This window comes from Pseudophryne corroboree, chromosome 4 (assembly GCF_028390025.1).
Source record: "Pseudophryne corroboree isolate aPseCor3 chromosome 4, aPseCor3.hap2, whole genome shotgun sequence".
NCBI lineage: Eukaryota > Metazoa > Chordata > Amphibia > Anura > Myobatrachidae > Pseudophryne > Pseudophryne corroboree.
Window position 1 is genome coordinate 16,119,847 of NC_086447.1, and position 20,611 is coordinate 16,140,457.

Below are 20,611 nucleotides of genomic sequence, written 5' to 3' on the forward strand. Positions count from 1 at the left end.
TTCACCCTTAAAGAAAGATTTTCTTAACTTCTTACCTGTGTGCTGATTAGATATCACCTGGTTTTCACATTAAACAGATTCCCACTTGAGAAAGCAGCAAGGATGCAGTGAGGTTTATGTTTCCTGGTGTCAACCTGTATTATTTCAGTGGACATTGTAATGAGGATGCATCTTGCTGCCTTTCCAATGAAGCAAGTTTTAATCAGTAATAGGTGAAAAACCATTCCTACAAAGGTGTTAATCAGAGACTTGGCTTTGTGGACACTTTTCAGAGAGCAAATGTGTTAGCATAAAAATAAAGCCATAAAATGGAGAGCTGATTAATCACTCAATTGGATTTCTCTGCCTGCATATTTTTTTTTCTCTGCAACCCCAATGCTTAATTGTGCTTCCTGTTTTTTATAAAATGACTTAATCAAATCTGACTCTGATTGCATCAGAGAAGGCCAGGTACCTTACACCATAAAAGGTGGTTTGAAATTTTGACTTGTCTACTTAAAGATCACCAAAATTTGATCACAAGGTCAATTACGTCCCCGGGTGGGATTGAACCACCAACCTTTCGGTTAACAGCCGAATGCGCTAACCGATTGCGCCACAGAGACAGCTTGCAAAAGCATGTACTGACAAAGGCTAAAAAGCATTCATCTAGAAAGTTTCCTAGAAAAAGGTTAAAAAGGCAATAATCTGGAGAGTTTTGCAAGATTTTTCTTCCATTGACCAACGAAGAAACACATTGGTACTTTCACATGATGAGTGAGTTCTTCAGGATCTCTGACACTTACATGAGCAGCAGAGTGGCGCAGCGGAAGCGTGCTGGGCCCATAACCCAGAGGTCGGTGGATCGAAACCATCCTTTGCTATGTGCACTTATTTTTTTGTTAATTAAATTCTTCCAAAACTGGAATTGATATTTTGACTCTTTTATTTTTACTTAAAGTACAATAACTTTTAACATTTTAATTTGTTTTAATAGTATATTGACAGCATTGTTTTCTTTCAGAAATCCACTTAATTTTCTTTACCCTATTACTGAAATGGTAATTGACAAAAACAAGCTACATTGTCACCAGAAGAGCAATGCAAAATGTACAATTGATATTTCAAAATCATCTTTCCAGCTTGAATTTCAATGATGCATTGGGGCAACGATTTTGTGAGAAACATCTTCACCCTTAAAGAAAGATTTTCTTAACTTCTTACCTGTGTGCTGATTAGATATCACCTGGTTTTCACATTAAACAGATTCCCACTTGAGAAAGCAGCAAGGATGCAGTGAGGTTTATGTTTCCTGGTGTCAACCTGCATTATTTCAGTGGACATTGTAATGAGGATGCATCTTGCTGCCTTTCCAATGAAGCAAGTTTTAATCAGTAATAGGTGAAAAACCATTCCTACAAAGGTGTTAATCAGAGACTTGGCTTTGTGGACACTTTTCAGAGAGCAAATGTGTTAGCATAAAAATAAAGCCATAAAATGGAGAGCTGATTAATCACTCAATTGGATTTCTCTGCCTGCATATTTTTTTTTCTCTGCAACCCCAATGCTAAATTGTGCTTCCTGTTTTTTATAAAATGACTTAATCAAATCTGACTCTGATTGCATCAGAGAAGGCCAGGTACCTTACACCATAAAAGGTGGTTTGAAATTTTGACTTGTCTACTTAAAGATCACCAAAATTTGATCACAAGGTCAATTACGTCCCCGGGTGGGATTGAACCACCAACCTTTCGGTTAACAGCCGAATGCGCTAACCGATTGCGCCACAGAGACAGCTTGCAAAAGCATGTACTGACAAAGGCTAAAAAGCATTCATCTAGAAAGTTTCCTAGAAAAAGGTTAAAAAGGCAATAATCTGGAGAGTTTTGCAAGATTTTTCTTCCATTGACCAACGAAGAAACACATTGGTACTTTCACATGATGAGTGAGTTCTTCAGGATCTCTGACACTTACATGAGCAGCAGAGTGGCGCAGCGGAAGCGTGCTGGGCCCATAACCCAGAGGTCGGTGGATCGAAACCATCCTTTGCTATGTGCACTTATTTTTTTGTTAATTAAATTCTTCCAAAACTGGAATTGATATTTTGACTCTTTTATTTTTACTTAAAGTACAATAACTTTTAACATTTTAATTTGTTTTAATAGTATATTGACAGCATTGTTTTCTTTCAGAAATCCACTTAATTTTCTTTACCCTATTACTGAAATGGTAATTGACAAAAACAAGCTACATTGTCACCAGAAGAGCAATGCAAAATGTACAATTGATATTTCAAAATCATCTTTCCAGCTTGAATTTCAATGATGCATTGGGGCAACGATTTTGTGAGAAACATCTTCACCCTTAAAGAAAGATTTTCTTAACTTCTTACCTGTGTGCTGATTAGATATCACCTGGTTTTCACATTAAACAGATTCCCACATGAGAAAGCAGCAAGGATGCAGTGAGGTTTATGTTTCCTGGTGTCAACCTGTATTATTTCAGTGGACATTGTAATGAGGATGCATCTTGCTGCCTTTCCAATGAAGCAAGTTTTAATCAGTAATAGGTGAAAAACCATTCCTACAAAGGTGTTAATCAGAGACTTGGCTTTGTGGACACTTTTCAGAGAGCAAATGTGTTAGCATAAAAATAAAGCCATAAAATGGAGAGCTGATTAATCACTCAATTGGATTTCTCTGCCTGCATATTTTTTTTTCTCTGCAACCCCAATGCTAAATTGTGCTTCCTGTTTTTTATAAAATGACTTAATCAAATCTGACTCTGATTGCATCAGAGAAGGCCAGGTACCTTACACCATAAAAAGTGGTTTGAAATTTTGACTTGTCTACTTAAAGATCACCAAAATTTGATCACAAGGTCAATTACGTCCCCGGGTGGGATTGAACCACCAACCTTTCGGTTAACAGCCGAATGCGCTAACCGATTGCGCCACAGAGACAGCTTGCAAAAGCATGTACTGACAAAGGCTAAAAAGCATTCATCTAGAAAGTTTCCTAGAAAAAGGTTAAAAAGGCAATAATCTGGAGAGTTTTGCAAGATTTTTCTTCCATTGACCAACGAAGAAACACATTGGTACTTTCACATGATGAGTGAGTTCTTCAGGATCTCTGACACTTACATGAGCAGCAGAGTGGCGCAGCGGAAGCGTGCTGGGCCCATAACCCAGAGGTCGGTGGATCGAAACCATCCTTTGCTATGTGCACTTATTTTTTTGTTAATTAAATTCTTCCAAAACTGGAATTGATATTTTGACTCTTTTATTTTTACTTAAAGTACAATAACTTTTAACATTTTAATTTGTTTTAATAGTATATTGACAGCATTGTTTTCTTTCAGAAATCCACTTAATTTTCTTTACCCTATTACTGAAATGGTAATTGACAAAAACAAGCTACATTGTCACCAGAAGAGCAATGCAAAATGTACAATTGATATTTCAAAATCATCTTTCCAGCTTGAATTTCAATGATGCATTGGGGCAACGATTTTGTGAGAAACATCTTCACCCTTAAAGAAAGATTTTCTTAACTTCTTACCTGTGTGCTGATTAGATATCACCTGGTTTTCACATTAAACAGATTCCCACATGAGAAAGCAGCAAGGATGCAGTGAGGTTTATGTTTCCTGGTGTCAACCTGTATTATTTCAGTGGACATTGTAATGAGGATGCATCTTGCTGCCTTTCCAATGAAGCAAGTTTTAATCAGTAATAGGTGAAAAACCATTCCTACAAAGGTGTTAATCAGAGACTTGGCTTTGTGGACACTTTTCAGAGAGCAAATGTGTTAGCATAAAAATAAAGCCATAAAATGGAGAGCTGATTAATCACTCAATTGGATTTCTCTGCCTGCATATTTTTTTTTCTCTGCAACCCCAATGCTAAATTGTGCTTCCTGTTTTTTATAAAATGACTTAATCAAATCTGACTCTGATTGCATCAGAGAAGGCCAGGTACCTTACACCATAAAAGGTGGTTTGAAATTTTGACTTGTCTACTTAAAGATCAGCAAAATTTGATCACAAGGTCAATTACGTCCCCGGGTGGGATTGAACCACCAACCTTTCGGTTAACAGCCGAATGCGCTAACCGATTGCGCCACAGAGACAGCTTGCAAAAGCATGTACTGACAAAGGCTAAAAAGCATTCATCTAGAAAGTTTCCTAGAAAAAGGTTAAAAAGGCAATAATCTGGAGAGTTTTGCAAGATTTTTCTTCCATTGACCAACGAAGAAACACATTGGTACTTTCACATGATGAGTGAGTTCTTCAGGATCTCTGACACTTACATGAGCAGCAGAGTGGCGCAGCGGAAGCGTGCTGGGCCCATAACCCAGAGGTCGGTGGATCGAAACCATCCTTTGCTATGTGCACTTATTTTTTTGTTAATTAAATTCTTCCAAAACTGGAATTGATATTTTGACTCTTTTATTTTTACTTAAAGTACAATAACTTTTAACATTTTAATTTGTTTTAAGAGTATATTGACAGCATTGTTTTCTTTCAGAAATCCACTTAATTTTCTTTACCCTATTACTGAAATGGTAATTGACAAAAACAAGCTACATTGTCACCAGAAGAGCAATGCAAAATGTACAATTGATATTTCAAAATCATCTTTCCAGCTTGAATTTCAATGATGCATTGGGGCAACGATTTTGTGAGAAACATCTTCACCCTTAAAGAAAGATTTTCTTAACTTCTTACCTGTGTGCTGATTAGATATCACCTGGTTTTCACATTAAACAGATTCCCACGTGAGAAAGCAGCAAGGATGCAGTGAGGTTTATGTTTCCTGGTGTCAACCTGTATTATTTCAGTGGACATTGTAATGAGGATGCATCTTGCTGCCTTTCCAATGAAGCAAGTTTTAATCAGTAATAGGTGAAAAACCATTCCTACAAAGGTGTTAATCAGAGACTTGGCTTTGTGGACACTTTTCAGAGAGCAAATGTGTTAGCATAAAAATAAAGCCATAAAATGGAGAGCTGATTAATCACTCAATTGGATTTCTCTGCCTGCATATTTTTTTTTCTCTGCAACCCCAATGCTAAATTGTGCTTCCTGTTTTTTATAAAATGACTTAATCAAATCTGACTCTGATTGCATCAGAGAAGGCCAGGTACCTTACACCATAAAAGGTGGTTTGAAATTTTGACTTGTCTACTTAAAGATCACCAAAATTTGATCACAAGGTCAATTACGTCCCCGGGTGGGATTGAACCACCAACCTTTCGGTTAACAGCCGAATGCGCTAACCGATTGCGCCACAGAGACAGCTTGCAAAAGCATGTACTGACAAAGGCTAAAAAGCATTCATCTAGAAAGTTTCCTAGAAAAAGGTTAAAAAGGCAATAATCTGGAGAGTTTTGCAAGATTTTTCTTCCATTGACCAACGAAGAAACACATTGGTACTTTCACATGATGAGTGAGTTCTTCAGGATCTCTGACACTTACATGAGCAGCAGAGTGGCGCAGCGCAAGCGTGCTGGGCCCATAACCCAGAGGTCGGTGGATCGAAACCATCCTTTGCTATGTGCACTTATTTTTTTGTTAATTAAATTCTTCCAAAACTGGAATTGATATTTTGACTCTTTTATTTTTACTTAAAGTACAATAACTTTTAACATTTTAATTTGTTTTAATAGTATATTGACAGCATTGTTTTCTTTCAGAAATCCACTTAATTTTCTTTACCCTATTACTGAAATGGTAATTGACAAAAACAAGCTACATTGTCACCAGAAGAGCAATGCAAAATGTACAATTGATATTTCAAAATCATCTTTCCAGCTTGAATTTCAATGATGCATTGGGGCAACGATTTTGTGAGAAACATCTTCACCCTTAAAGAAAGATTTTCTTAACTTCTTACCTGTGTGCTGATTAGATATCACCTGGTTTTCACATTAAACAGATTCCCACTTGAGAAAGCAGCAAGGATGCAGTGAGGTTTATGTTTCCTGGTGTCAACCTGCATTATTTCAGTGGACATTGTAATGAGGATGCATCTTGCTGCCTTTCCAATGAAGCAAGTTTTAATCAGTAATAGGTGAAAAACCATTCCTACAAAGGTGTTAATCAGAGACTTGGCTTTGTGGACACTTTTCAGAGAGCAAATGTGTTAGCATAAAAATAAAGCCATGAAATGGAGAGCTGATTAATCACTCAATTGGATTTCTCTGCCTGCATATTTTTTTTTCTCTGCAACCCCAATGCTAAATTGTGCTTCCTGTTTTTTATAAAATGACTTAATCAAATCTGACTCTGATTGCATCAGAGAAGGCCAGGTACCTTACACCATAAAAGGTGGTTTGAAATTTTGACTTGTCTACTTAAAGATCAGCAAAATTTGATCACAAGGTCAATTACGTCCCCGGGTGGGATTGAACCACCAACCTTTCGGTTAACAGCCGAATGCGCTAACCGATTGCGCCACAGAGACAGCTTGCAAAAGCATGTACTGACAAAGGCTAAAAAGCATTCATCTAGAAAGTTTCCTAGAAAAAGGTTAAAAAGGCAATAATCTGGAGAGTTTTGCAAGATTTTTCTTCCATTGACCAACGAAGAAACACATTGGTACTTTCACATGATGAGTGAGTTCTTCAGGATCTCTGACACTTACATGAGCAGCAGAGTGGCGCAGCGGAAGCGTGCTGGGCCCATAACCCAGAGGTCGGTGGATCGAAACCATCCTTTGCTATGTGCACTTATTTTTTTGTTAATTAAATTCTTCCAAAACTGGAATTGATATTTTGACTCTTTTATTTTTACTTAAAGTACAATAACTTTTAACATTTTAATTTGTTTTCATAGTATATTGACAGCATTGTTTTCTTTCAGAAATCCACTTAATTTTCTTTACCCTATTACTGAAATGGTAATTGACAAAAACAAGCTACATTGTCACCAGAAGAGCAATGCAAAATGTACAATTGATATTTCAAAATCATCTTTCCAGCTTGAATTTCAATGATGCATTGGGGCAACGATTTTGTGAGAAACATCTTCACCCTTAAAGAAAGATTTTCTTAACTTCTTACCTGTGTGCTGATTAGATATCACCTGGTTTTCACATTAAACAGATTCCCACGTGAGAAAGCAGCAAGGATGCAGTGAGGTTTATGTTTCCTGGTGTCAACCTGTATTATTTCAGTGGACATTGTAATGAGGATGCATCTTGCTGCCTTTCCAATGAAGCAAGTTTTAATCAGTAATAGGTGAAAAACCATTCCTACAAAGGTGTTAATCAGAGACTTGGCTTTGTGGACACTTTTCAGAGAGCAAATGTGTTAGCATAAAAATAAAGCCATAAAATGGAGAGCTGATTAATCACTCAATTGGATTTCTCTGCCTGCATATTTTTTTTTCTCTGCAACCCCAATGCTAAATTGTGCTTCCTGTTTTTTATAAAATGACTTAATCAAATCTGACTCTGATTGCATCAGAGAAGGCCAGGTACCTTACACCATAAAAGGTGGTTTGAAATTTTGACTTGTCTACTTAAAGATCACCAAAATTTGATCACAAGGTCAATTACGTCCCCGGGTGGGATTGAACCACCAACCTTTCGGTTAACAGCCGAATGCGCTAACCGATTGCGCCACAGAGACAGCTTGCAAAAGCATGTACTGACAAAGGCTAAAAAGCATTCATCTAGAAAGTTTCCTAGAAAAAGGTTAAAAAGGCAATAATCTGGAGAGTTTTGCAAGATTTTTCTTCCATTGACCAACGAAGAAACACATTGGTACTTTCACATGATGAGTGAGTTCTTCAGGATCTCTGACACTTACATGAGCAGCAGAGTGGCGCAGCGCAAGCGTGCTGGGCCCATAACCCAGAGGTCGGTGGATCGAAACCATCCTTTGCTATGTGCACTTATTTTTTTGTTAATTAAATTCTTCCAAAACTGGAATTGATATTTTGACTCTTTTATTTTTACTTAAAGTACAATAACTTTTAACATTTTAATTTGTTTTAATAGTATATTGACAGCATTGTTTTCTTTCAGAAATCCACTTAATTTTCTTTACCCTATTACTGAAATGGTAATTGACAAAAACAAGCTACATTGTCACCAGAAGAGCAATGCAAAATGTACAATTGATATTTCAAAATCATCTTTCCAGCTTGAATTTCAATGATGCATTGGGGCAACGATTTTGTGAGAAACATCTTCACCCTTAAAGAAAGATTTTCTTAACTTCTTACCTGTGTGCTGATTAGATATCACCTGGTTTTCACATTAAACAGATTCCCACTTGAGAAAGCAGCAAGGATGCAGTGAGGTTTATGTTTCCTGGTGTCAACCTGCATTATTTCAGTGGACATTGTAATGAGGATGCATCTTGCTGCCTTTCCAATGAAGCAAGTTTTAATCAGTAATAGGTGAAAAACCATTCCTACAAAGGTGTTAATCAGAGACTTGGCTTTGTGGACACTTTTCAGAGAGCAAATGTGTTAGCATAAAAATAAAGCCATGAAATGGAGAGCTGATTAATCACTCAATTGGATTTCTCTGCCTGCATATTTTTTTTTCTCTGCAACCCCAATGCTAAATTGTGCTTCCTGTTTTTTATAAAATGACTTAATCAAATCTGACTCTGATTGCATCAGAGAAGGCCAGGTACCTTACACCATAAAAGGTGGTTTGAAATTTTGACTTGTCTACTTAAAGATCAGCAAAATTTGATCACAAGGTCAATTACGTCCCCGGGTGGGATTGAACCACCAACCTTTCGGTTAACAGCCGAATGCGCTAACCGATTGCGCCACAGAGACAGCTTGCAAAAGCATGTACTGACAAAGGCTAAAAAGCATTCATCTAGAAAGTTTCCTAGAAAAAGGTTAAAAAGGCAATAATCTGGAGAGTTTTGCAAGATTTTTCTTCCATTGACCAACGAAGAAACACATTGGTACTTTCACATGATGAGTGAGTTCTTCAGGATCTCTGACACTTACATGAGCAGCAGAGTGGCGCAGCGGAAGCGTGCTGGGCCCATAACCCAGAGGTCGGTGGATCGAAACCATCCTTTGCTATGTGCACTTATTTTTTTGTTAATTAAATTCTTCCAAAACTGGAATTGATATTTTGACTCTTTTATTTTTACTTAAAGTACAATAACTTTTAACATTTTAATTTGTTTTCATAGTATATTGACAGCATTGTTTTCTTTCAGAAATCCACTTAATTTTCTTTACCCTATTACTGAAATGGTAATTGACAAAAACAAGCTACATTGTCACCAGAAGAGCAATGCAAAATGTACAATTGATATTTCAAAATCATCTTTCCAGCTTGAATTTCAATGATGCATTGGGGCAACGATTTTGTGAGAAACATCTTCACCCTTAAAGAAAGATTTTCTTAACTTCTTACCTGTGTGCTGATTAGATATCACCTGGTTTTCACATTAAACAGATTCCCACTTGAGAAAGCAGCAAGGATGCAGTGAGGTTTATGTTTCCTGGTGTCAACCTGTATTATTTCAGTGGACATTGTAATGAGGATGCATCTTGCTGCCTTTCCAATGAAGCAAGTTTTAATCAGTAATAGGTGAAAAACCATTCCTACAAAGGTGTTAATCAGAGACTTGGCTTTGTGGACACTTTTCAGAGAGCAAATGTGTTAGCATAAAAATAAAGCCATAAAATGGAGAGCTGATTAATCACTCAATTGGATTTCTCTGCCTGCATATTTTTTTTTCTCTGCAACCCCAATGCTAAATTGTGCTTCCTGTTTTTTATAAAATGACTTAATCAAATCTGACTCTGATTGCATCAGAGAAGGCCAGGTACCTTACACCATAAAAGGTGGTTTGAAATTTTGACTTGTCTACTTAAAGATCACCATAATTTGATCACAAGGTCAATTACGTCCCCGGGTGGGATTGAACCACCAACCTTTCGGTTAACAGCCGAATGCGCTAACCGATTGCGCCACAGAGACAGCTTGCAAAAGCATGTACTGACAAAGGCTAAAAAGCATTCATCTAGAAAGTTTCCTAGAAAAAGGTTCAAAAGGCAATAATCTGGAGAGTTTTGCAAGATTTTTCTTCCATTGACCAACGAAGAAACACATTGGTACTTTCACATGATGAGTGAGTTCTTCAGGATCTCTGACACTTACTTGAGCAGCAGAGTGGCGCAGCGGAAGCGTGCTGTGCCCATAACCCAGAGGTCGGTGGATCGAAACCATCCTTTGCTATGTGCACTTATTTTTTTGTTAATTAAATTCTTCCAAAACTGGAATTGATATTTTGACTCTTTTATTTTTACTTAAAGTACAATAACTTTTAACATTTTAATTTGTTTTAATAGTATATTGACAGCATTGTTTTCTTTCAGAAATCCACTTAATTTTCTTTACCCTATTACTGAAATGGTAATTGACAAAAACAAGCTACATTGTCACCAGAAGAGCAATGCAAAATGTACAATTGATATTTCAAAATCATCTTTCCAGCTTGAATTTCAATGATGCATTGGGGCAACGATTTTGTGAGAAACATCTTCACCCTTAAAGAAAGATTTTCTTAACTTCTTACCTGTGTGCTGATTAGATATCACCTGGTTTTCACATTAAACAGATTCCCACGTGAGAAAGCAGCAAGGATGCAGTGAGGTTTATGTTTCCTGGTGTCAACCTGTATTATTTCAGTGGACATTGTAATGAGGATGCATCTTGCTGCCTTTCCAATGAAGCAAGTTTTAATCAGTAATAGGTGAAAAACCATTCCTACAAAGGTGTTAATCAGAGACTTGGCTTTGTGGACACTTTTCAGAGAGCAAATGTGTTAGCATAAAAATAAAGCCATAAAATGGAGAGCTGATTAATCACTCAATTGGATTTCTCTGCCTGCATATTTTTTTTTCTCTGCAACCCCAATGCTAAATTGTGCTTCCTGTTTTTTATAAAATGACTTAATCAAATCTGACTCTGATTGCATCAGAGAAGGCCAGGTACCTTACACCATAAAAGGTGGTTTGAAATTTTGACTTGTCTACTTAAAGATCACCAAAATTTGATCACAAGGTCAATTACGTCCCCGGGTGGGATTGAACCACCAACCTTTCGGTTAACAGCCGAATGCGCTAACCGATTGCGCCACAGAGACAGCTTGCAAAAGCATGTACTGACAAAGGCTAAAAAGCATTCATCTAGAAAGTTTCCAAGAAAAAGGTTAAAAAGGCAATAATCTGGAGAGTTTTGCAAGATTTTTCTTCCATTGACCAACGAAGAAACACATTGGTACTTTCACATGATGAGTGAGTTCTTCAGGATCTCTGACACTTACATGAGCAGCAGAGTGGCGCAGCGCAAGCGTGCTGGGCCCATAACCCCGAGGTCGGTGGATCGAAACCATCCTTTGCTATGTGCACTTATTTTTTTGTTAATTAAATTCTTCCAAAACTGGAATTGATATTTTGACTCTTTTATTTTTACTTAAAGTACAATAACTTTTAACATTTTAATTTGTTTTAATAGTATATTGACAGCATTGTTTTCTTTCAGAAATCCACTTAATTTTCTTTACCCTATTACTGAAATGGTAATTGACAAAAACAAGCTACATTGTCACCAGAAGAGCAATGCAAAATGTACAATTGATATTTCAAAATCATCTTTCCAGCTTGAATTTCAATGATGCATTGGGGCAACGATTTTGTGAGAAACATCTTCACCCTTAAAGAAAGATTTTCTTAACTTCTTACCTGTGTGCTGATTAGATATCACCTGGTTTTCACATTAAACAGATTCCCACATGAGAAAGCAGCAAGGATGCAGTGAGGTTTATGTTTCCTGGTGTCAACCTGTATTATTTCAGTGGACATTGTAATGAGGATGCATCTTGCTGCCTTTCCAATGAAGCAAGTTTTAATCAGTAATAGGTGAAAAACCATTCCTACAAAGGTGTTAATCAGAGACTTGGCTTTGTGGACACTTTTCAGAGAGCAAATGTGTTAGCATAAAAATAAAGCCATAAAATGGAGAGCTGATTAATCACTCAATTGGATTTCTCTGCCTGCATATTTTTTTTTCTCTGCAACCCCAATGCTAAATTGTGCTTCCTGTTTTTTATAAAATGACTTAATCAAATCTGACTCTGATTGCATCAGAGAAGGCCAGGTACCTTACACCATAAAAGGTGGTTTGAAATTTTGACTTGTCTACTTAAAGATCAGCAAAATTTGATCACAAGGTCAATTACGTCCCCGGGTGGGATTGAACCACCAACCTTTCGGTTAACAGCCGAATGCGCTAACCGATTGCGCCACAGAGACAGCTTGCAAAAGCATGTACTGACAAAGGCTAAAAAGCATTCATCTAGAAAGTTTCCTAGAAAAAGGTTAAAAAGGCAATAATCTGGAGAGTTTTGCAAGATTTTTCTTCCATTGACCAACGAAGAAACACATTGGTACTTTCACATGATGAGTGAGTTCTTCAGGATCTCTGACACTTACATGAGCAGCAGAGTGGCGCAGCGGAAGCGTGCTGGGCCCATAACCCCGAGGTCGGTGGATCGAAACCATCCTTTGCTATGTGCACTTATTTTTTTGTTAATTAAATTCTTCCAAAACTGGAATTGATATTTTGACTCTTTTATTTTTACTTAAAGTACAATAACTTTTAACATTTTAATTTGTTTTAATAGTATATTGACAGCATTGTTTTCTTTCAGAAATCCACTTAATTTTCTTTACCCTATTACTGAAATGGTAATTGACAAAAACAAGCTACATTGTCACCAGAAGAGCAATGCAAAATGTACAATTGATATTTCAAAATCATCTTTCCAGCTTGAATTTCAATGATGCATTGGGGCAACGATTTTGTGAGAAACATCTTCACCCTTAAAGAAAGATTTTCTTAACTTCTTACCTGTGTGCTGATTAGATATCACCTGGTTTTCACATTAAACAGATTCCCACGTGAGAAAGCAGCAAGGATGCAGTGAGGTTTATGTTTCCTGGTGTCAACCTGTATTATTTCAGTGGACATTGTAATGAGGATGCATCTTGCTGCCTTTCCAATGAAGCAAGTTTTAATCAGTAATAGGTGAAAAACCATTCCTACAAAGGTGTTAATCAGAGACTTGGCTTTGTGGACACTTTTCAGAGAGCAAATGTGTTAGCATAAAAATAAAGCCATAAAATGGAGAGCTGATTAATCACTCAATTGGATTTCTCTGCCTGCATATTTTTTTTTCTCTGCAACCCCAATGCTAAATTGTGCTTCCTGTTTTTTATAAAATGACTTAATCAAATCTGACTCTGATTGCATCAGAGAAGGCCAGGTACCTTACACCATAAAAGGTGGTTTGAAATTTTGACTTGTCTACTTAAAGATCAGCAAAATTTGATCACAAGGTCAATTACGTCCCCGGGTGGGATTGAACCACCAACCTTTCGGTTAACAGCCGAATGCGCTAACCGATTGCGCCACAGAGACAGCTTGCAAAAGCATGTACTGACAAAGGCTAAAAAGCATTCATCTAGAAAGTTTCCTAGAAAAAGGTTAAAAAGGCAATAATCTGGAGAGTTTTGCAAGATTTTTCTTCCATTGACCAACGAAGAAACACATTGGTACTTTCACATGATGAGTGAGTTCTTCAGGATCTCTGACACTTACATGAGCAGCAGAGTGGCGCAGCGCAAGCGTGCTGGGCCCATAACCCCGAGGTCGCTGGATCGAAACCATCCTTTGCTATGTGCACTTATTTTTTTGTTAATTAAATTCTTCCAAAACTGGAATTGATATTTTGACTCTTTTATTTTTACTTAAAGTACAATAACTTTTAACATTTTAATTTGTTTTAATAGTATATTGACAGCATTGTTTTCTTTCAGAAATCCACTTAATTTTCTTTACCCTATTACTGAAATGGTAATTGACAAAAACAAGCTACATTGTCACCAGAAGAGCAATGCAAAATGTACAATTGATATTTCAAAATCATCTTTCCAGCTTGAATTTCAATGATGCATTGGGGCAACGATTTTGTGAGAAACATCTTCACCCTTAAAGAAAGATTTTCTTAACTTCTTACCTGTGTGCTGATTAGATATCACCTGGTTTTCACATTAAACAGATTCCCACTTGAGAAAGCAGCAAGGATGCAGTGAGGTTTATGTTTCCTGGTGTCAACCTGTATTATTTCAGTGGACATTGTAATGAGGATGCATCTTGCTGCCTTTCCAATGAAGCAAGTTTTAATCAGTAATAGGTGAAAAACCATTCCTACAAAGGTGTTAATCAGAGACTTGGCTTTGTGGACACTTTTCAGAGAGCAAATGTGTTAGCATAAAAATAAAGAAATAAAATGGAGAGCTGATTAATCACTCAATTGGATTTCTCTGCCTGCATATTTTTTTTTCTCTGCAACCCCAATGCTAAATTGTGCTTCCTGTTTTTTATAAAATGACTTAATCAAATCTGACTCTGATTGCATCAGAGAAGGCCAGGTACCTTACACCATAAAAGGTGGTTTGAAATTTTGACTTGTCTACTTAAAGATCACCAAAATTTGATCACAAGGTCAATTACGTCCCCGGGTGGGATTGAACCACCAACCTTTCGGTTAACAGCCGAATGCGCTAACCGATTGCGCCACAGAGACAGCTTGCAAAAGCATGTACTGACAAAGGCTAAAAAGCATTCATCTAGAAAGTTTCCTAGAAAAAGGTTAAAAAGGCAATAATCTGGAGAGTTTTGCAAGATTTTTCTTCCATTGACCAACGAAGAAACACATTGGTACTTTCACATGATGAGTGTGTTCTTCAGGATCTCTGACACTAACATGAGCAGCAGAGTGGCGCAGCGGAAGCGTGCTGGGCCCATAACCCAGAGGTCGGTGGATCGAAACCATCCTTTGCTATGTGCACTTATTTTTTTGTTAATTAAATTCTTCCAAAACTGGAATTGATATTTTGACTCTTTTATTTTTACTTAAAGTACAATAACTTTTAACATTTTAATTTGTTTTAATAGTATATTGACAGCATTGTTTTCTTTCAGAAATCCACTTAATTTTCTTTACCCTATTACTGAAATGGTAATTGACAAAAACAAGCTACATTGTCACCAGAAGAGCAATGCAAAATGTACAATTGATATTTCAAAATCATCTTTCCAGCTTGAATTTCAATGATGCATTGGGGCAACGATTTTGTGAGAAACATCTTCACCCTTAAAGAAAGATTTTCTTAACTTCTTACCTGTGTGCTGATTAGATATCACCTGGTTTTCACATTAAACAGATTCCCACATGAGAAAGCAGCAAGGATGCAGTGAGGTTTATGTTTCCTGGTGTCAACCTGTATTATTTCAGTGGACATTGTAATGAGGATGCATCTTGCTGCCTTTCCAATGAAGCAAGTTTTAATCAGTAATAGGTGAAAAACCATTCCTACAAAGGTGTTAATCAGAGACTTGGCTTTGTGGACACTTTTCAGAGAGCAAATGTGTTAGCATAAAAATAAAGCCATAAAATGGAGAGCTGATTAATCACTCAATTGGATTTCTCTGCCTGCATATTTTTTTTTCTCTGCAACCCCAATGCTAAATTGTGCTTCCTGTTTTTTATAAAATGACTTAATCAAACCTGACTCTGATTGCATCAGAGAAGGCCAGGTACCTTACACCATAAAAGGTGGTTTGAAATTTTGACTTGTCTACTTAAAGATCACCAAAATTTGATCACAAAGTCAATTACGTCCCCGGGTGGGATTGAACCACCAACCTTTCGGTTAACAGCCGAATGCGCTAACCGATTGCGCCACAGAGACAGCTTGCAAAAGCATGTACTGACAAAGGCTAAAAAGCATTCATCTAGAAAGTTTCCTAGAAAAAGGTTAAAAAGGCAATAATCTGGAGAGTTTTGCAAGATTTTTCTTCCATTGACCAACGAAGAAACACATTGGTACTTTCACATGATGAGTGAGTTCTTCAGGATCTCTGACACTTACATGAGCAGCAGAGTGGCGCAGCGGAAGCGTGCTGGGCCCATAACCCAGAGGTCGGTGGATCGAAACCATCCTTTGCTATGTGCACTTATTTTTTTGTTAATTAAATTCTTCCAAAACTGGAATTGATATTTTGACTCTTTTATTTTTACTTAAAGTACAATAACTTTTAACATTTTAATTTGTTTTAATAGTATATTGACAGCATTGTTTTCTTTCAGAAATCCACTTAATTTTCTTTACCCTATTACTGAAATGGTAATTGACAAAAACAAGCTACATTGTCACCAGAAGAGCAATGCAAAATGTACAATTGATAATTCAAAATCATCTTTCCAGCTTGAATTTCAATGATGCATTGGGGCAACGATTTTGTGAGAAACATCTTCACCTTTAAAGAAAGATTTTCTTAACTTCTTACCTGTGTGCTGATTAGATATCACCTGGTTTTCACATTAAACAGATTCCCACTTGAGAAAGCAGCAAGGATGCAGTGAGGTTTATGTTTCCTGGTGTCAACCTGTATTATTTCAGTGGACATTGTAATGAGGATGCATCTTGCTGCCTTTCCAATGAAGCAAGTTTTAATCAGTAATAGGTGAAAAACCATTCCTACAAAGGTGTTAATCAGAGACTTGGCTTTGTGGACACTTTTCAGAGAGCAAATGTGTTAGCATAAAAATAAAGCCATAAAATGGAGAGCTGATTAATCACTCAATTGGATTTCTCTGCCTGCATAATTTTTTTTCTCTGCAACCCCATGCTAAATTGTGCTTCCTGTTTTTTATAAAATGACTTAATCAAATCTGACTGCATCAGAGAAGGCCTGGTACCCTACACTATAAGAGGTGGTTTGAAATTTTGACTTGTCTACTTAAAGATCAGCAAAATTTGATCACAAGGTCAATTACGTCCCCGGGTGGTATTGAACCACCAGCCTTTCGGTTAACAGCCGAATGCGCTAACCGATTGCGCCACAAAGACAGCTTGCAAAAGCATGTACTGACAAAGGCTAAAAAGCATTCATCTAGAAAGTTTCCTAGAAAAAGGTTAAAAAGGCAATAATCTGGAGAGTTTTGCAAGATTTTTCTTCCATTGACCAACGAAGAAACACATTGGTACTTTCACATGATGAGTGAGTTCTTCAGGATCTCTGACACTTACATGAGCAGCAGAGTGGCGCAGCGGAAGCGTGCTGGGCCCATAACCCAGAGGTCGGTGGATCGAAACCATCCTTTGCTATGTGCACTTATTTTTTTGTTAATTAAATTCTTCCAAAACTGGAATTGATATTTTGACTCTTTTATTTTTACTTAAAGCACAATAATTTTTAACATTTTAATTTGTTTTAATAGTATATTGACAGCATTGTTTTCTTTCAGAAATCCACTTAATTTTCTTTACCCTATTACTGAAATGGTAATTGACAAAAACAAGCTACATTGTCACCAGAAGAGCAATGCAAAATGTACAATTGATATTTCAAAATCATCTTTCCATCTTGAATTTCAATGATGCATTGGGGCAACGATTTTGTGAGAAACATCTTCACCCTTAAAGAAAGATTTTCTTAACTTCTTACCTGTGTGCTGATTAGATATCACCTGGTTTTCCCATTAAACAGATTCCCACGTGAGAAAGAAGCAAGGATGCAGTGAAGTTTATGTTTCCTGGTGTCAACCTGTATTATTTCAGTGGACATTGTAATGAGGATGCATCTTGCTGCCTTTTCAATGAAGCAAGTTTTAATCAGTAATAGGTGAAAAACCATTCCTACAAAGGTGTTAATCAGAGACTTGGCTTTGTGGACACTTTTCAGAGAGCAAATGTGTTAGCATAAAAATAAAGCCATAAAATGGAGAGCTGATTAATCACTCAATTGGATTTCTCTGCCTGCATATTTTTTTTTCTCTGCAACCCCAATGCTAAATTGTGCTTCCTGTTTTTTATAAAATGACTTAATCAAATCTGACTCTGATTGCATCAGAGAAGGCCAGGTACCTTACACCATAAAAGGTGGTTTGAAATTTTGACTTGTCTACTTAAAGATCACCAAAATTTGATCACAAGGTCAATTACGTCCCCGGGTGGGATTGAACCACCAACCTTTCCGTTAACAGCCGAATGCGCTAACCGATTGCGCCACAGAGACAGCTTGCAAAAGCATGTACTGACAAAGGCTAAAAAGCATTCATCTAGAAAGTTTCCTAGAAAAAGGTTAAAAAGGCAATAATCTGGAGAGTTTTGCAAGATTTTTCTTCCATTGACCAACGAAGAAACACATTGGTACTTTCACATGATGAGTGAGTACTTCAGGATCTCTGACACTTACATGAGCAGCAGAGTGGCGCAGCGGAAGCGTGCTGGGCCCATAACCCAGAGGTCGGTGGATCGAAACCATCCTTTGCTATGTGCACTTATTTTTTTGTTAATTAAATTCTTCCAAAACTGGAATTGATATTTTGACTCTTTTATTTTTACTTAAAGTACAATAACTTTTAACATTTTAATTTGTTTTAATAGTATATTGACAGCATTGTTTTCTTTCAGAAATCCACTTAATTTTCTTTACCCTATTACTGAAATGGTAATTGACAAAAACAAGCTACATTGTCACCAGAAGAGCAATGCAAAATGTACAATTGATATTTCAAAATCATCTTTCCATCTTGAATTTCAATGATGCATTGGGGCAACAATTTTGTGAGAAACATCTTCACCCTTAAAGAAAGATTTTCTTAACTTCTTACCTGTGTGCTGATTAGATATCACCTGGTTTTCACATTAAACAGATTCCCACTTGAGAAAGCAGCAAGGATGCAGTGAGGTTTATGTTTCCTGGTGTCAACCTGTATTATTTCAGTGGACATTGTAATGAGGATGCATCTTGCTGCCTTTCCAATGAAGCAAGTTTTAATCAGTAATAGGTGAAAAACCATTCCTACAAAGGTGTTAATCAGAGACTTGGCTTTGTGGACACTTTTCAGAGAGCAAATGTGTTAGCATAAAAATAAAGCCATAAAATGGAGAGCTGATTAATCACTCAATTGGATTTCTCTGCCTGCATAATTTTTTTTCTCTGCAACCCCATGCTAAATTGTGCTTCCTGTTTTTTATAAAATGACTTAATCAAATCTGACTCTGATTGCATCAGAGAAGGCCAGGTACCCTACATTATAAGAGGTGGTTTGAAATGTTGACTTGTCTACTTAAAGATCAGCAAAATTTGATCACAAGGTCAATTACGTCCCTGGGTGGTATTGAACCACCAGCCTTTCGGTTAACAGCCGAATGCGCTAACCGATTGCACCACAGAGACAACTTGCAAAAGCATGTACTAACAAAGGCTAAAAAGCATTCATCTAGAAAGTTTCCTAGAAAAAGGTTAAAAAGGCAATAATCTGGAGAGTTTTGCAAGATTTTTCTTCCATTGACCAACGAAGAAACACATTGGTACTTTCACATGATGAGTGAGTACTTCAGGATCTCTGGCACTTACATGAGCAGCAGAGTGGCGCAGCGGAAGCGTGCTGGGCCCATAACCCAGAGGTCGGTGGATCGAAACCATCCTCTGCTATGTGCACTTATTTTTTTGTTAATTAAATTCTTCCAAAACTGGAATTGATATTTTGACTCTTTTATTTTTACTTAAAGTACAATAACTTTTAACATTTTAATTTGTTTTAATAGTATATTGACAGCATTGTTTTCTTTCAGAAATCCACTTAATTTTCTTTACCCTATTACTGAAATGGTAATTGACAAAAACAAGCTACATTGTCACCAGAAGAGCAATGCAAAATGTACAATTGATATTTCAAAATCATCTTTCCAGCTTGAATTTCAATGATGCATTGGGGCAACGATTTTGTGAGAAACATCTTCACCCTTAAAGAAAGATTTTCTTAACTTCTTACCTGTGTGCTGATTAGATATCACCTGGTTTTCACATTAAACAGATTCCCACGTGAGAAAGCAGCAAGGATGCAGTGAGGTTTATGTTTCCTGGTGTCAACCTGTATTATTTCAGTGGACATTGTAATGAGGATGCATCTTGCTGCCTTTCCAATGAAGCAAGTTTTAATCAGTAATAGGTGAAAAACCATTCCTACAAAGGTGTTAATCAGAGACTTGGCTTTGTGGACACTTTTCAGAGAGCAAATGTGTTAGCATAAAAATAAAGCCATAAAATGGAGAGCTGATTAATCACTCAATTGGATTTCTCTGCCTGCATATTTTTTTTTCTCTGCAACCCCAATGCTAAATTGTGCTTCCTGTTTTTTATAAAATGACTTAATCAAATCTGACTCTGATTGCATCAGAGAAGGCCAGGTACCTTACACCATAAAAGGTGGTTTGAAATTTTGACTTGTCTACTTAAAGATCAGCAAAATTTGATCACAAGGTCAATTACGTCCCCGGGTGGGATTGAACCACCAACCTTTCAGTTAACAGCCGAATGCGCTAACCGATTGCGCCACAGAGACAGCTTGCAAAAGTATGTACTGACAAAGGCTAAAAAGCATTCATCTAGAAAGTTTCCTAGAAAAAGGTTAAAAAGGCAATAATCTGGAGAGTTTTGCAAGATTTTTCTTCCATTGACCAACGAAGAATCACATTGGTACTTTCACATGATGAGTGAGTT

The 20,611-nt window shown here is 37.0% G+C and overlaps 18 non-coding genes across 18 annotated transcripts; 1 reads left to right on the forward strand and 17 right to left on the reverse strand.

Annotated features, from left to right (window-relative positions):
- Nucleotides 1-531: 531 nt before the first annotated feature.
- TRNAN-GUU (transfer RNA asparagine (anticodon GUU)) lies at nt 532-605 on the reverse strand. The gene has a single exon. It is a non-coding gene; the product is annotated as a tRNA-Asn (tRNA).
- A 1,094-nt stretch (nt 606-1,699) lies between these two features.
- Nucleotides 1,700-1,773, reverse strand: TRNAN-GUU (transfer RNA asparagine (anticodon GUU)). Its single transcript has one exon. It is a non-coding gene; the product is annotated as a tRNA-Asn (tRNA).
- Nucleotides 1,774-2,867: 1,094 nt separating this feature from the next.
- On the reverse strand, nt 2,868-2,941 carry TRNAN-GUU (transfer RNA asparagine (anticodon GUU)). Its single transcript has one exon. It is a non-coding gene; the product is annotated as a tRNA-Asn (tRNA).
- Nucleotides 2,942-4,035: 1,094 nt separating this feature from the next.
- TRNAN-GUU (transfer RNA asparagine (anticodon GUU)) lies at nt 4,036-4,109 on the reverse strand. The gene has a single exon. It is a non-coding gene; the product is annotated as a tRNA-Asn (tRNA).
- Nucleotides 4,110-5,203: 1,094 nt separating this feature from the next.
- TRNAN-GUU (transfer RNA asparagine (anticodon GUU)) lies at nt 5,204-5,277 on the reverse strand. Its single transcript has one exon. It is a non-coding gene; the product is annotated as a tRNA-Asn (tRNA).
- A 1,094-nt stretch (nt 5,278-6,371) lies between these two features.
- TRNAN-GUU (transfer RNA asparagine (anticodon GUU)) lies at nt 6,372-6,445 on the reverse strand. Its single transcript has one exon. It is a non-coding gene; the product is annotated as a tRNA-Asn (tRNA).
- A 1,094-nt stretch (nt 6,446-7,539) lies between these two features.
- Nucleotides 7,540-7,613, reverse strand: TRNAN-GUU (transfer RNA asparagine (anticodon GUU)). The gene has a single exon. It is a non-coding gene; the product is annotated as a tRNA-Asn (tRNA).
- A 1,094-nt stretch (nt 7,614-8,707) lies between these two features.
- TRNAN-GUU (transfer RNA asparagine (anticodon GUU)) lies at nt 8,708-8,781 on the reverse strand. The gene has a single exon. It is a non-coding gene; the product is annotated as a tRNA-Asn (tRNA).
- Nucleotides 8,782-9,875: 1,094 nt separating this feature from the next.
- TRNAN-GUU (transfer RNA asparagine (anticodon GUU)) lies at nt 9,876-9,949 on the reverse strand. The gene has a single exon. It is a non-coding gene; the product is annotated as a tRNA-Asn (tRNA).
- A 1,094-nt stretch (nt 9,950-11,043) lies between these two features.
- Nucleotides 11,044-11,117, reverse strand: TRNAN-GUU (transfer RNA asparagine (anticodon GUU)). The gene has a single exon. It is a non-coding gene; the product is annotated as a tRNA-Asn (tRNA).
- A 1,094-nt stretch (nt 11,118-12,211) lies between these two features.
- On the reverse strand, nt 12,212-12,285 carry TRNAN-GUU (transfer RNA asparagine (anticodon GUU)). Its single transcript has one exon. It is a non-coding gene; the product is annotated as a tRNA-Asn (tRNA).
- A 1,094-nt stretch (nt 12,286-13,379) lies between these two features.
- Nucleotides 13,380-13,453, reverse strand: TRNAN-GUU (transfer RNA asparagine (anticodon GUU)). Its single transcript has one exon. It is a non-coding gene; the product is annotated as a tRNA-Asn (tRNA).
- Nucleotides 13,454-14,547: 1,094 nt separating this feature from the next.
- On the reverse strand, nt 14,548-14,621 carry TRNAN-GUU (transfer RNA asparagine (anticodon GUU)). The gene has a single exon. It is a non-coding gene; the product is annotated as a tRNA-Asn (tRNA).
- Nucleotides 14,622-15,715: 1,094 nt separating this feature from the next.
- On the reverse strand, nt 15,716-15,789 carry TRNAN-GUU (transfer RNA asparagine (anticodon GUU)). The gene has a single exon. It is a non-coding gene; the product is annotated as a tRNA-Asn (tRNA).
- A 1,087-nt stretch (nt 15,790-16,876) lies between these two features.
- TRNAN-GUU (transfer RNA asparagine (anticodon GUU)) lies at nt 16,877-16,950 on the reverse strand. Its single transcript has one exon. It is a non-coding gene; the product is annotated as a tRNA-Asn (tRNA).
- Nucleotides 16,951-19,211: 2,261 nt separating this feature from the next.
- On the reverse strand, nt 19,212-19,285 carry TRNAN-GUU (transfer RNA asparagine (anticodon GUU)). Its single transcript has one exon. It is a non-coding gene; the product is annotated as a tRNA-Asn (tRNA).
- A 186-nt stretch (nt 19,286-19,471) lies between these two features.
- Nucleotides 19,472-19,543, forward strand: TRNAM-CAU (transfer RNA methionine (anticodon CAU)). The gene has a single exon. It is a non-coding gene; the product is annotated as a tRNA-Met (tRNA).
- Nucleotides 19,544-20,379: 836 nt separating this feature from the next.
- On the reverse strand, nt 20,380-20,453 carry TRNAN-GUU (transfer RNA asparagine (anticodon GUU)). The gene has a single exon. It is a non-coding gene; the product is annotated as a tRNA-Asn (tRNA).
- Between the last annotated feature and the right edge of the window lie 158 nt (nt 20,454-20,611).